Consider the following 16,134-nt stretch of genomic DNA (forward strand, 5'->3'; position numbering starts at 1 on the left):
AGGGACCTGGGGTCAGTGGCAGTGGGCACACAGTTCACTGGACAGAGGCACAGGACAACAGGGAGCTAGGAGGACTTCTGTGTGACAAGAGGAGGACAGGCCCAGGGAACCCACTCTCCACGAGGCACTCTCCAACATCCTGGGAGAATACCACCATTCCCAGGAGACCATGGGCCAGATACTGGCCAAGTTGCAGGAGACCCAGCGGCTGCAGGAGGGACAGTACTTGGGGATCAAGGATGACATAACAAAAATCTACCCACCCTGGTCACCATGGCAGGGGTGCTGGCTGACATGGGCAACACCATGAGGGAGGCAGCGGCACAACAAAGGGCACCTATCACTAGCCAATCCGAGGAACAGTCTTCCACCTCTGCCGGCGCTAGTGGACAGGAGGCCCCACCACAGGAACAACAAGCCACCGGTACCACATCCCCTGCAGAAGGAGAACCACCCCGCAAACGGTCCCTGCGATCCAGGCAGAAGACAAAGAACATTGCCAAGACCCCGCCAGGAAATAGGACTCTCCTGATTGTCACCCTTCTGTCCCACTCTGTTACCCTGTCCACCTTTAACTGCCATTGCACCTCTTCCCATGCCCCCTTGGACAATGCACCTGTGATACCAAGAGACCGGACTCTACCATGGACTTTCTACCACCATCACCCCAGGCCCTTGCACATACCCCTATCCTTATTAGCACCTAAATAAACACCCTTGAAACAAATAACAATCTGGAGTCAGTCTAATGATTCACCAATGTATTAGTACAACATTATTAAAGCATTGCAACGTATATATACAGTGCAATATACTACAGGATGTCCTTTGGTGGGCATCAGTACCTATAGCAGGAGCCAGAATGGTGCCTGGTGATCTGCAAATAAAGATTCCAAGGGGAATAGTCAGTGGCCATAGACATAGGGAAACAAGCTACCATGTACAATGTCCAACAGAAAACTGAAATGTAAAGTGAACTCACAGTGTCTTACCTGTGTGTCACTGGGAGTACTGCTGTATTATGTTTGTTCTATTGGCCACATCTTCTTCCTCTGCCTCCTCTTCGTCATTGTCCACAGGCCCTACCTCTGCCACAAGACCATCTCCAGGCACATCCTCCTTCAGAAAAGGCACCTGGTGTCTCATGGCCAGGTTGTGCAACATACAGCATGCCACGATGATCTGGCACACCTTCTAGGGTGAATAGTGCAGGGATCCACCTGTCAGATGGAGGCCGAAGGTCCTTTTTATAATCCTCCTTGTATGCCCATGTGCCTCATTGTAACGTTCCTCTGCCCTTGTCCTGGCATTCCTCACTGGGGTCAGTAGCCATGAGAGGTTGGGGTAACCAGAGTCACCTGCAGATTTCGAGGGACAATTGTTAGACACACACTAATCCTTAGGGGCAATCCCATACCCAGACATCAACATACACTCGGATGGGGACCTTTGGCTCACATATTGGCCACACCCGGTGCCTCTGGAGTTGGCCCATCACATATGGGATGCTGCTATTCCTCAATATATAGGCATCATGCACAGAGCCAGGATATTTGGCATTCACATGGGAGATGTACTGGTCTGCCAAACACACCATCTGCACATTCATTGAGTGATAGCTTTTTCTATTCCTGTAAACCTGTTCATTTCTCTGAGGGAGGACAAATGCTACATGTGTACCATCAGTGGCACCAATGATGTCGGGGATATGTCCCAGGGCATAAAAGTCAGCTTTCACTGTGGCCAGATCCTCCACCTGGGGGAATACAATGTAGCTGTGCATGTGTTTCAGCAGGGCTGACAACACTCTGCTCAACACGTTGGAGAACATTGGCTGAGACATTCCTGATGCCTTGGCCACTGTTGTTTAAAAGAAACCACTTGCCAGGAAATGGAGCACTGTCAGGACCTGCACTAGAGGAGGGATTCCTGTTGGCTGGCAGATAGCAGACATTAGGTCTGGCTCCAATTGGGCACACAGTTCTAGGATTGTGGCATGATCAAGTCTGTATGTGATGATAATGTGTTTGTCCTCCATTGTCTCAAGGTCCACCAGGGGTCTGTAAACTGGAGGATGCTGCCAACTCATATGCTGCCTCAGTGGTTGAAGCCTATGGTAGAGAACGGTGAGCAGAGGGTCATATTTCCACATCTATTGCACTAATGTTGATTTCTTTACTTTAGAGAAGCAGTATGTGAACTTGAGAGTCAGTTGATGTGCCAATGTCTGCTGTGACGCAGTTAGGTGCCATGCCCTGTGCTCCCCTGAATGGCGGCTGCCTGACCTGTGGGGAGGGACAGGTGGAAATGAGATAATTGCACTGGCGTTGTGCGCCGTCGCGGTAGGCGGTCGATGACCGCCGCGCAACTTCGCATTGGTTATTATTGGGCCCTATGGGTTCCAGGAGTTAATGGCGATATACACCGGCGGTGATGGTATGCACCGCCACGGACGTGACTGCCTTTTTCTAACTATTCACTCACTTGCTACCTGACCTTCAACAGGAGAGGACCTACACTGCAAGGTCTGCTGTGACCTGTGTCTGGAAGGGACAATAGTTCATGTGTCTGGGGAAAGGTCCCCTGCCTTCTATGCGCAGGAGTTGGAGAAACTGGTGGATGGGGTCCTACCCCAGTACATATTTCTCTACAGTCCTCCAGACAAACAGGTGAGTACACTGTGACCATGATGCGTGGGCCATGAATGTATGGAGTGCTGTGGATGTATTCCACATGTTGGAGGGTGCTGAGGCGTCGTGGCCAGAGTGCAGCATGTAAGGTGGTCGGTATATGTGTGTCAGGGCATGGGTAGGAACTGGTGGTCAATGAGTATGACGGTCTGGACGGGTGAGTGATTTCCATTTCTGCTGTCTTTTCCCTCTAGGTCAGCGCCCACCAGAAAAAGGGTATTTGGCGTGCCATTGTCTAGGTGGTGCGTACCCTGGGGTTCTTTCACAGGCGGAGCACCCACTGCCGCACGAGATGGGAGGACCTGTGGCACTTGTCAAAGAAGACCGCGGAGGCCCAGCTGGGGCTGGCCTCCCAACGTGGAAGGGGTGCCCGTGGCACCATGACCCCCCTAATGTTCCACACCCTGGTGGTGGCCTATCCGGAGTTGGATGGGTGCTTGAGGGCATCACAGCAGCCACAAGGGGGTGAGTACAGATTCAGAGTCATGACTTTGCGGCCCATATTTATACTTTTTGACGCAAAACAGCGCTAACGCAGTTTTGCGTCAAAAATATTTGCGACGGCTAACGCCATTCTGAAGCACCATGTGGGCGCCGTATTTATTGAATAACGTTAGCCGGCGTTAGCCGCCGGCGCCGTCTGGTGTGCGTTAAAAAAAAACGACGTACACCAGGCAGCGCCGGCGTAGGGGAAAATGGAGCTTGGGCGTCAAGAAATGGGGCAAGTCAGGTTGAGGCAATTTTTGCGCCTCAACCCGATTTGCGCCATTTTTTTCCCACTCCCAACCCCCATAGAAATGACTCCTGTCTTAGCAAAGACAGGAGTCATGCCCCCTTGCCCAATGGCCATGCCCAGGGGACTTCTGTCCCCTGGGCATGGTCATTGGGCATAGTGGCATGTAGGGGGGCACAAATCAGGCCCCCCTATGCCACAAAAAAAAATTAAAAAAATACTTACCTGAACTTACCTTAATGTCCCTGGGATGGGTCCCTCCAGCCTTGGGTGTCATCCTGGGGTGGGCAAGGGTGACAGGGGGGGGTCCCTGGGGGCATGGGAGGGCACCTCTGGGCTCCTTCAGAGCCCACAGGTCCCTTAACGCCTGCCTTCTGCAGGTGCTAAAAAACGGCGCAAAAGCGGCCGTACGTCATTTTTTTTGACCCGCCCACTCCCGGGCGTGATTTTTGCCCGGGAGTATAAATCCGGCGCACATGCCTCGGAGTCGATTTTTTAGACGGGAACGCCTACCTTGCATCTCATTAACGCAAAGTAGGTGTCCACGCTAAAAAATGACGCTACCCCCATGGACTTTGGCGCTAGACGCGTCTAACGCCAAAGTATAAATATGGAGTTAGTTTTGCGTAAAAAAAAACGACGCAATTTCGGCGCAAACGGAGTATAAATATGCCCCTGCGTGCGTTAAAGTGTTACCTGGGTGGGGGATGTGGGCTGTGGATGCCCCTAGGCCAGGGCGAACATGGCAGTGCAGGTCCATTGTTGGGCATGCTCTGGAGCACTCCTACCCCAATAGTGTAAGTGGCCACCTACTACTGGGCAGGGTCCTGTGGGTTTCTGGTGTGCAGATGCTGCAGTTAGGCAATGTACCCAATGGGCTGGTGACTAGCTGTGTAACTGGTAGTGCATGGCCTAGTGCATAGGGCAGCTCCCTGTGTGTAGTGTACGCCAATGGTGGGGTTGTTGCTGGCATTGCACATCAAAGTGCGGTACCCCTCATGTAACAATTAAATGGATTGTAATCTGAATAAAAATCACTTCCCCACAGAAAAAAACAATTCGGAAAGTTGAGATTTAGCCAAAAAAGTCAAAAAACATTAATTGTTGCTCTTGAAAATTACACTTCGGTATGATTACAATTTCCAAAATCACTTTGGACACACAGTGTAACTTGTCCAACAAATTTTATAATTCAAGTCAATTTATAACAATTCATTCATTGTAATACACAATATTTATAACTTATTTACAAGTACGTACTCGCAACACAGCGGTCTTACTGTTCTGAACGTCGGCTTTTGATTCCCGTCGGAGGTACTCAGATATGCCCTGGAGTTATCGAACTCACGCATTGTATATATTCACTACATTGCGTGTTTCAGTGCCGATTACTGACAAACAATCGCCTGTTTGAGCCAGATTCGCATTGGATTAGGTCACATACAAAGTCGTGATGGAAAATTGGAAGTAGTAGGACTTGTAAATAAGTGGGAACGAATTATCAGAGTCAAGTGCCCTGAAGAAGTCGTTTGGGACAAGAGACAACACTGTCCTGAGACGAAACACGTGTTGGCGGGCTCGAATTCTTAAATGAATTGTGGCGTGAATTGCATGAAAAATTTGTATTACAATGAATGAATTGTTATAAATATTGTGTATTACAATGAATGAATTGTTATAAATTGACTTGAATTATAAAATTTGTTGGACAAGTTACACTGTGTGTCCAAAGTGATTTTGGAAATTGTAATCATACCGAAGTGTAATTTTCAAGAGCAACAATTAATGTTTTTTGACTTTTTTGGCTAAATCTCAACTTTCCGAATTGTTTTTTTCTGTGGGGAAGTGATTTTTATTCAGATTACAATCCATTTAATTGTTACATGAGGGGTACCGCACTTTGATGTGTTTAGGTTGTAGGTTCTCTTTGGAACCTTTTGGAGGGTCGGGTGATTACCCTCGTGCAGGTTCCCTCTTACTTTGAGATCTTTGGTCCTTTTGAATCCTGAGCGCCTTGGTAATCCTAGTTATTTCACCCCATAGTTAGTATTGTTGCTGGCATTGACCAAGTGTATCCTCTGTCTCTTCCATCCCCTTTTTGTTTTATCACCCTGTCCTTGTGTGCATTAGCATCATCTGGCGGAGGAGCAGAGGCACCGGCGACGGAGGGAGCTGCATCCCACATGGCCCATGAGGCCGAATCCACAGAGGGTGAAGGCACCAGTGGGATGGAAGGCGAGGGGAGCACCACAACGGGGACAGGAGGGGAGACCACAGACAGCGACTCCTCCTCTTATGGAAGCTCCCTGATGGTGGCGGACACCTCTGTGCCCACCCCAACAACAAGTACAGCCGCCACCCCCCTACCAGCACCGCCCTCCCAGCAGCCCCTCAGCGTGTTTCCCGTGCCCACTCACCCAGGATGGTGGGCATCTCCTCGCCCCAGGCACCTCAGGCCCTGCCCCAGTCAGCCCTGCTGCCCTCAGTGAGGAGGCCATTGACCTCCTGAGATCCCTCTCTGTTGGGCAGTCAACCATTCTGAATGCCATCCAGGGTGTCCAGAGGCATTTGCAACAAACAACTGCATACCTGGATGGCATTCACTCTGGCGTGGCAGCCCAACAGAGAGCATTTCAGGCTCTGGCTTCAGCACTGATGGCAGCCATTGTCCCTGTGTCTAGCCTCCCCCCTCCAACTTCTTCAACCCAGTCCCAATCTCCTCAACCTCAGCCTATCCCAAGCACACCTTCAGACCAGCATTCACCCAAATCAACACACAAAAGTGGCTCAGTCAAACATAAGCACCACACTTCATTTCACAGGCACTCACACAAGCACCATTCCCATGCACACACACCAACATCCACTGCCTCCACTGTGTCCCCCTCCTCCTCCTGGTCCACCTCCCTCCCAGTATCATCTCCACTCACACCTGCATGCACTACATCCTCATCCACTACCTCCAACACCAGCACGCCCATCACAACACACCCCTCACTGGCAGTCACCACCCCCACAACCATGCACACATCCCCTTGTCCTCTCCCAGTGTGTCTGTGACCCCTCCTCCCAAAGTACACAAACGCAAGCACCCACCCACCCAACAGGCATCCACCTCACAACACCATCCAGCCCATGCACCTTCACCCAAACTCAGCAGACAGACACCTCCTACAACCACTCCCTCTTCCTCCACTCCCAAACCCTCTGCGTCTTCCCATCCCAGTGTGTCTAAAAAACTTTTCCTGGCTAACATTGACCTGTTACCTACCCCTCCCCCGTCCTTTCCCTCGGGCCAGGGTGTCCAGATCTCAGGCCAGCACCTCAGCCACGAAGTCGGCGTCCGCTGTGGTCACTGCAACTCCCAGAGGATCAAAGGGGGCACCCGTCAGGCCAGGCAGTGTGCCACCGACCCCTGCAAAGGAGCAACCCATTCCGCCACCTTCCAAGGTGAAGAAGGGGCCAGCATGCAGGACGGCCAAGGGGCACGACCCACACAGCAAGGACTTCACCAAAACTCAAGCTGCTAGTGCCAAGGTCCCAGCAGCATCTGCCAAGGTGAGGAATGGGCAGGAAAGCAAAGGCAAGGCACTTCAGGCCTCAGAGGCATCAGGTGAGGGCCTGGTGCCCACCATCAGAACCAACAGCCCCGACACCTGTACCGCATCAAGCACCGCTACAAGCACTGCCACAAGCACCGCCGCAAGCACCACCACCTGCATCACCACCTGCTCCTCCACTGCCACAACAACTGTCAGCAGCAGCATCCCCTGTGTGCAGCTGTCCGAGGCTGCTGGCGACGGGCTGGTGCCTCCCACCACCACTACCGGCACCTGCACAACAGACAGCACCTCCAGCATCCCCGCCGCTGGCACCGCCACCTGCTCCGCTGCTGCCACAACAAATGTCAGCTGCAGCATGCCCAGTGGGCAGCCGTCCGAGGCTGCAGGAGGTGGCCTGGAGCCTCCAACCACCACTGGAAACACCCCCACCAGCACCAGCACTACTACCAGTATACAGCCTTAGTCGCTGCAGGATGGAGTTGGGCCCTGCCTCCATGGGGTATCATGCTACCTATTCCCTGCAAATGTCGTGCCTCAGACACCCAATTGAGGGAATGTGAACTGCCACATCCCAAGTGCAGCATCACTGGGCACAAATCCCCCTCCAGAACCAGTGAAGAAATGCATCCACTCCCCCTATCCTTGGCAGGATGAAGCAGACTGGGCACAAAGCCCCCTCCAGAACCAGTGGAGAAATGCATCCACTCCCCCTATCCTTGGCAGGATGAAGAACACTGGGCACAAAGCCCCCTCCAGAACTAGTGGAGAAATGCATCCACTTCCCCTACCCTTGGCAGGATGAAGCAGATTGGGCACAAAGCCCCCCCCAGAACCAGTGGATAAATGCATCCACTCCCCCTATCCTTGGCAGGATGAAACAAACTGGGGACAAATCCCCCTCCAGAAACAGTGGAGATATGCATCCACTCCCCCTATCCTTGGCAGGATGAAGCAGACTGGGCACAAAGCCCCCTCCAGAACCAGTGGAGATGCCACCCCTTGAGAGACTGGGGCTTTGCACTCCCCAGGACCAAGCAATGGGTAACCCACCCACTTGAGTGCCTTGAGAGACAGTGGCTTTGCACTCCCCAGGACCAAGCAGTGGGCAACCCACCCACTTGAGAGACTGTGGCTTTGCACTCCCCAGAACATCACTGTGGGCATGGAGCCCCCTCGAGGAGCAGTGGCGTAGTACCATCTTCCGGCTGAGGTGCCCTCCCCTTCCCTGTCCCCCTGAGGTGCTTGTGTGTTTTCGACCAGATGCCCCTGCAGTGTTCTCTCCGTATTGAGCAGGAGTCAAGTGTGGGCTTTGCCCATGAGTTTTGGCCCAGTGGGCCACGGACATTTACTAAGGACAGTGTACGGCCTTCTGTACATATTGTAAATAATTGTATATACTGTTTTTCGATTTGTTAAGTATATCTGCCTATTTCTAATATATCACTGATTTGACTCTATTCCTTTTGTCCTTGCGTTCTTCCAGAGGGTGACGGGGTATAAATGTAATGTTGATGCATTTTTTTTTGTGTATTGTATTGTGGGTGAGGGTGGGGGTGTTGCGTTTTGTGTGTGTGTGTCACTTTCTTTTTCCTCCCCCCTCCTCTGTGTGCTAGGTGCAGTACTCACCGTGGTCATCGCCGCCGCCTCCTGTGATATTCCTCATGTATGAGGAGGTAGACCAGCATGGGTAGGACCTGCAGCTCGGGCTCCATGACGTCCTGGTTCTTCGTTGATTGTCGGAAGGTGAGTGGTTTCCCTTCCAAGTCCTGTTTCCCCCGTGCTTTTGATGGCGTTGGTACCACCCCAGAAAAGCTGGCGGATTGGCGGGTTGTGATGGGGTGGGCGGGACATTGTCTTCCGCCTGTCTGTTGGCAGTGACCGCTGCAGTATTTGTTACTGCCGCCATGGCGGTCGGTGTATTAAAGTGGCTGTCTGTGTTGGCGGTTTCCGCCGTGGTCGTGATTCCATTTTTGTTACCACAGGCCTGTTGGTGGTATTACCGCTGCTTTAACACCGACCGTCAGGGTATAATGAGGGCCTCTATGTCTTTTTATGCTACTGCAAGATGGTGGGGGTCTTCAAAATCATGACTCTTTTCTTTTCAATTCTATTTCTTGCACTGTTCATTATCCTAATCATTGCAGCCCATAGGATTTACCGCAGATTGCAGATTATATTAAATAAATACTATTGAAACATTACTGCTCCTTGGTTATTGCCTGTGTTTGGTTGAAACATAATGTATCTGTGAGAAAGGGGTAATCTCCGTTTAACCACGACACTCCCTGAGATGTCATACTTCTGAGTCCATGAATAAAGGCTGCCACAAATCACCTTTAACTGTTTGCATTCTTGGTGTGGTACTGCTAGTGAGCCGGAAGGGTTGGGACTACAGTTACAACTTGTTGTAGGATAGGCACAGTTGCCTACAAACATAAGTACTGTCATCTTGAACCAGCAGTCTTGCCCACAGCAAGAGTCCAACTACGACATGGCGCCACCAACGATGGTGTTTAGGCACTATTTAAGGGACACCATCATTATCACTGTCTCACAGGCAACAGGTACCCTAAGTACCATTATACGGAGACGTCCGTGGTCTTTGGGAAAATCCTCCTCAGCTGAACAGGGAACACCTAATTAGGCTGTAGATTGTTTGATTTCGAACTCTTAAAAAGGACTTTACTCCCCACTTGTTGTTCCATCTCTTCACCCATTTTACAATATGGCTAACGCCATAGACATTCCTGAGAATGCTAAACAAGCATTAACATTACACCTAGTAGCGTATGGGATTACAGAAGAGGGCGGGGACATCACTTTTATAGTAGAAGCTGATGAAGCTTACCAAACAGAAACATTTTAATCTTGGGTCACCTTTCCAGAGGAAGACCGCAGAACAGTTACATTTCACACATATACAATTGCTAATGTACCACAGCGGTACCAAGCATACAAGTATCATGAAATACTGCTCACTTATCAGGAGCATCAGAACTGGTTTGAAGGTGCCCTACCACATGTAATACAAAGCGTGAGATTGGGTCCCTTGAGTAATGACGGACCTACATGGCCTATGTTTGCCACATACACACCTCAACCTGGTATACAAAATTTGCAAGCAGCAGATCTGCAAAATGTATACAATGAATTAGTAACGTTATATAGAAGGCTTGATCAGTTCGTAATGTGGACTTTGAACACAACACCAGCGCGTCCAGCACCACCAGCACCTGCTGGATACCAATTGGCTACTGGGATTAATCCACAAACAGTGCATACTATTATGGGTAAAGTACCCACAGAGCGGGAGAAAATACCTTACTGGATAGCCCAGAAAACAAATCAGCTGGAAGCTGTGTTTCCCCATACGGGACCACAGGAGAAACATAGAATTCTCACAATGTGTTTGCCCTTTGGGATGGTTCCCTCGATGGATGACTGTGCCACATGGGGTACAGTCTTCGCTGCAATATATACTACCACACATGGTACCCTGACACTTGCCAACTTACCGGCAGTGTTAAAACAAATACAGAATGAGCATGGGGCAGCACCTGCCCTAGATTTGGGGATGAAATTAATGCATAATTTTGACACAGTATCCTTGATTATACTTAGTAACATCAAAGGGGAAGCGGTAGCACTGGCTATATGCCAGCATCTCTGGGAAACTCCACATTTGAAACAAGAGAGACAGCTACCAAAAATTATTTCCGATACCTATTCTAGTATAGGATGGGATAGTCTAGGAGCCAGGCCAAAGAAGCTGGAAGGAAGGTACGAAACAGATGCAAGAAGGTTAAAAAAAGTGCTGGGAAAAGCCAAGACAATTTAAAGACAGACAGAAACAGAGAGCAGACTCTCCACATCCGGAGAACTCTGAAAGGAGATATACTCTCAGAAATAGGGAGAATATTGGAACTCCTAATAGATATACTGATTCACTTCCCTCTCGTTCCTTTCAGGACACTCCGGATAGATGTAGCGAGAGAGGGGGCCATCCTGACCGATGTCCTGAATATGTGAAACAAAAAAAAAGACTCACCACAGTCTAGAGTCAAGAAAGAAGAGAAGACTTCACAACAAAAGCCACAGTTTAACAAGAAAAAGGTGGCAGCACTATCATTCAAAAATGGCATTACACTTGAGAACATTGCTGAAGAACAAGACGTGGGCAGTGACACTGCTAGACAGCGCAGCAGAGGTCACGATATGTCGCCAGAGTCTGAAAGATCATCTGGATGCAACAGCAACTAGCGATTTTATTGCAGTTGAAACAGCAGACGGGCACGTACTCCCACCTGATAGACTTTATGATCTAAAGATCCAAATTGAGGGAGACGTGGAACGCACCATCGGTGTGATCTTTTGGGACGAACTTAATTGTGGCATCCTATTGGCCGAAAGAGATTGGCCACCCGAACACGTCCGTAAGCTCCCACATGGGAAAAATGTCATTTTGCCTTCTTTCTTTAACCTTGTTCTGGAGGCGGAAAAGGAAGCATACGCTGTCAGATGGGCTCTAGCACAGGCACCTGCATTATACTGCAATCATGTAGGTTGGGACAGGGATTCTCCCAGTCATGTAATACCTATCAGGTCTACACCCCAGCCTCAGACACAATATCCAGTTAAACACGAGGCGAAAACTCCAGTGAGGGAGATCCTCACTCAGATGGAATATCAGGGGGTAGTTGAGCCCTGCGCTTCTGCAATGAATAACCCATTATTCCCGGTTGCGAAGCCAGACCATTCCTATAGAATAGTCTTAGATTGCAGACATTTAAACAGCCACACCCGTACATATTCTATACAAAATTCACATAGCACAGCTCTGATAAACAATATAGTGCGCAAAAAATATAAACAACGTTGGATATTTCCAATGGGTTCTTCTGCCAGAATTTAGCGGAAGAAAGTCAGGACTTGAGTGCATTCTCATTTGGCTCACAAAAATGCTTTTGCCATTTACCCCAGGGCTATGAGAATAGATCAAGGCTGTTCTCAGCCCGAGTAACATCAATATTACATGATATTGATCCTGAGGCGTTATCCTATGTGGATGACATTTATCTCACAGACAACGACCTGAACATTCATCTTGTAAGGGTTGATCGAATAATTTTGGGGGTTTGCAGAAGTCAGTTATAAATTAAACTTTAAGAAGAGTAGGATCGATTTTCTCAGTGTATTGTTCCTGGGATACGAGCTATCAAACGAAGGAAAGAGCCTGGCCCGCACTTCCTAGAGAAGTGTGCCCAACTGCACCCACCAAATACGCCACAGAAACTACATTCTTTACTTGGTTTCTTCAATTCTGGTAGAATATACATTCCTGATTATGCACAACGTATCATGCCTCTATACGACTTAATATGTCCAGATTTGTCCAGCAGACACTGGACAGCTGAACACACATGCATCCTTAGGGAATTGCAACAGGACATGCTGGAAGCTAAACACTTGCATACACGTGACAATACAACAAATTTGGTCATCAGAATAATTGCTGGTGCCATTGGGTTTACTTATGTCTCCTTCAATGAGGGTGACACAGTGCCCATAGCACATAAATCACATTTATACTCAAATGCAGAGCAACCCTTTGCACCCACAGAAAATATTCTTACTGCGGTTCAGATGGCTGTCATAAAAGAGAAGCCACTTGGCCAAGGGAATCTCATCATTGTCGTTACCCCGGTGCCTGCCTTAAAGGCTGTCGCCAAATCGAGCGTTCCTAACGCTAAAACATTACATACACGCTGGATTCAGAGGGCGACTTCTCTGACCTCTACTGATGTTGATTACATTTTTGATCTGAGACTCCATACACAAGAATTTCTCCAATACAAACAGGAGTGCCCCGCTCCTCTATCATTTGCCTTTAGACAACTACCATACTGTCATTTATACTGATGGTTCAGCTCAACCAGCTGTAGGTACCAAACATCAATACTCAGCCGCTTGCGCAGCCGTGAGTGGAGTGATGAAGGATGGAGCCTTCCATCCTCATAATACCTACACGCAGACCCTAGGGGACTGCACAGCTCAGTTAGCCGAACTCAAAGCCCTTATTTTAGTGCTAGAAAAAACAGAGACAGGAAGACTGACTTTGATAGTCTGTGATTCATATTACTGTGTTCAGTCTTACAATGATTATCTTAATCATTGGAAACTGAACAGGCTTAGAGATTCTAAAGGGAACACCATAAAACACAAAACATTGTGGGGGAGAGTGGCTGATCTTAAGAATAAGCTGCCATGCGTCCATGTAGTAGATACATTTGGCCACCAACGTGTACGAGTATATGTTATCGGCAATACTTTGGCTGACAAAGCAGCCAAATCCATAGTAGCTACGGCTTCTGTGGCTGCAGTGACTCATTCCCATCCGAGATTGGATAATGAAATAGTGACTGCCGTGAAAGCTTCGGCTGAAGGCAAGTCTCTCCCAAAAGGATACCCTACAAAATATTCCTACCACATCAGTGCACAGAATGTTGCTTATGCAACATATCCTGGGGTTGGAGATCGAGCCATCCCAAACCAAGACCAGAGATTAGATCTAGTCAAAGCAGGGCATGAGGATGTCGCTAGTGCTCATGCTGGTATTTCGGCCACAGTAACACTCTTACAGAAAAGATTCTGGTGGCCACGTCTATACAAACAGACAAAGCAATACGTCCTTTGTTGTGACATTTGCCAGCAAATAAAGGGCTCCAATATCAAACGCTCACCACAGACATCCCTTGTAGTGTCGAGCAGGCCATTACAATGTGTATACTTGGACCATTGTGGTCCTCTCCAACCTGATGGTGCATACAAATATATCCTTGTCGCTGTAGATTCTTGTTCTAGATTCCTGTGGGTATGGCCGCAGCTGTCGGCTGATGTTCGAACTGTTATAAAAGATTTGCTGATCTTTATCGGTACAAATGCGGTTGCAGCATTCCACTCGGACGAGGGCCCTGCATTCGTCTCAAGGGCATTCAGGGACACCATGGGGACTGTGGGTGTTGAACTCCATTGCTACTCACCATCCCATCCCAAGGGAAATTCATTCGTGGAGAGGCGGAACCGCAATCTAAAGCAGTCCTTAACAGCTAGAGTATTAAGTTCTGGCCGCAGCTGGCTTCATCACCTATATGGTTCCAGAGAGCACTGAATAATCTGCCAAGACGGTCCTTGGGGGGACGAACTCCCTATGAGGTTCTTTTTGGAATACCTATGTATGTCCCAGATCTTGATGGTTCTGGTATGGTGGCAGCAGAAACACCTTTTGACTTAAATGAACGTATCACTGTCTTACAGGAGCTTCAGCAATTTAGGGAGGATAAATCATCCACCAGTGCTGCCACCTTAGGAATAAGGGATATACCAACAACTTCCACTAGCTGGATTCCTAAAGTTGGGGATTCAATACGTAAAATGATTGCTGTGAAGAAGGAATTCTGTCTATCCTACAGAGCACCGGTCTCGGTCCTGGGAATACAAGGTACCAGAACTGTTATCTTGCCTCCATTGCCTGGTTCCCGAGGAAATAGATTTGTTTCAATTGACAACTTCAAAAAACACCATGTGGACGATCCTGCACAGTAGACACAGAGGTCACTTGGGTAGTTCCAGATCCCCTCTCGCTACCCAACAGGACATACCTCTTCAGAATAGAGCGATCAACACTACTGTGGACTATGCAACAATGTCCAACAATGCTTTAAATTCCTCCTCGACCATGGGGAGGGCGGAAAATTAACTCTTGCTGTTTCCTGTTACCACTTCAACGACAGCACCTGTTCAAGAGTTGGCCATCTTATACACCAATACAACACAGACTGATGACACTATCTACTATGATCCTCCACATGAAGTGGACCCATCAACAAGTACTGCACTTGCTCCTGTATTTGAAGAGACTGCCTCTGGTTACTTCATTGACATTGATGAATTTCCTTTAGACTCATCCACTCCAGTGATTGAAAATGTTTCAAAGTCATGCAAGCTATATATATGGCTTAAAACAAATTACTTAATATACCCCTGGAACCATTTGTGGTTCTTCCTGACATGTTCTACCTTATTTCTATGGATTGGTTTCATGACTGTTTTCTTCTTGCTTATAAATGGTCATTATATTCCTGAACGCGCCTCTGTAGCGCCTGTGGTTGAAGTCTCAACACCATATCATTCCTCACATAAGGTCCGCAGAGACTTGTCCCTAGTGAACATTTCAGCTGTACCCATTCCTGATGGGATTGTGTGGGACAAAGTTCCATTTGAAATATACAGGCCTACTGAGGTCATCCAAATTCCATATGTATTTAAAATATCTATGACAGATGTTATTACACCCAGTGTTGTATCTGATGATTGGGATGTCCAGACAGTTGATGCTATGTTAACTGAAATTAAGGACTATTCAGTATTTGAAAGTGATGATGTATATTTAAATACAATGAATTACAGGGAAATGTTCTGCTATAGTAATTGGGGACAATACTACCTGCACCGTGCAACTAGACATAGACCGGTACTTAATTACACACAGTGGGAAAAAAATTTGACACCACCAGTAGGGAGCCCAAAAAGTTTTTTAGAGAAATTCACTTATTTTTCTGGGCATGACACAAGACATTCCGAGTAATATTTTTTCAAACTGCCTCCCTCAAAAATTAGGAAGATTTTGCTAACAGATACAAAACTGATATATTCAGATTCCTTTGTTTCCCGTCTTGCCGTTGAAGGTTACGATCACTGGAAGAACACTATTGATTTAAAGAGTGTATGGGGAACACAAGATTGGCAAATACAGGGTAGGGAAGCCCTGTTTAGAGCATGCCTGATCCTTGTACAAATTATTTTTTTAAATTACACTGTTCAACAGATCTCCTGTCTAGGGTTAGCAAAAATAAAAGAAATGAACATGCTCAGTATCCCCAAACCGGCTAAGTTTAATGATTGGGAATTATTCCTGAATAACACCGAAGAAGAACTAGATGCAAAAGTTCAGGCTGGTACCTATAATTCTTCACTTTCCAGTCCTGGTGGGTGGTTAGTTTGGCCAATAGACACCAATGGATGTCAGGCGTGTTTTTTAAATTCCTCAGGGGGTTTCAAGATTAGCCGGCCAGATCCTCGCTTCATCTCA

The sequence above is a fragment of the Pleurodeles waltl genome, chromosome 8 (assembly GCF_031143425.1).
Source record: "Pleurodeles waltl isolate 20211129_DDA chromosome 8, aPleWal1.hap1.20221129, whole genome shotgun sequence".
NCBI classification, from domain to species: Eukaryota; Metazoa; Chordata; class Amphibia; order Caudata; family Salamandridae; genus Pleurodeles; species Pleurodeles waltl.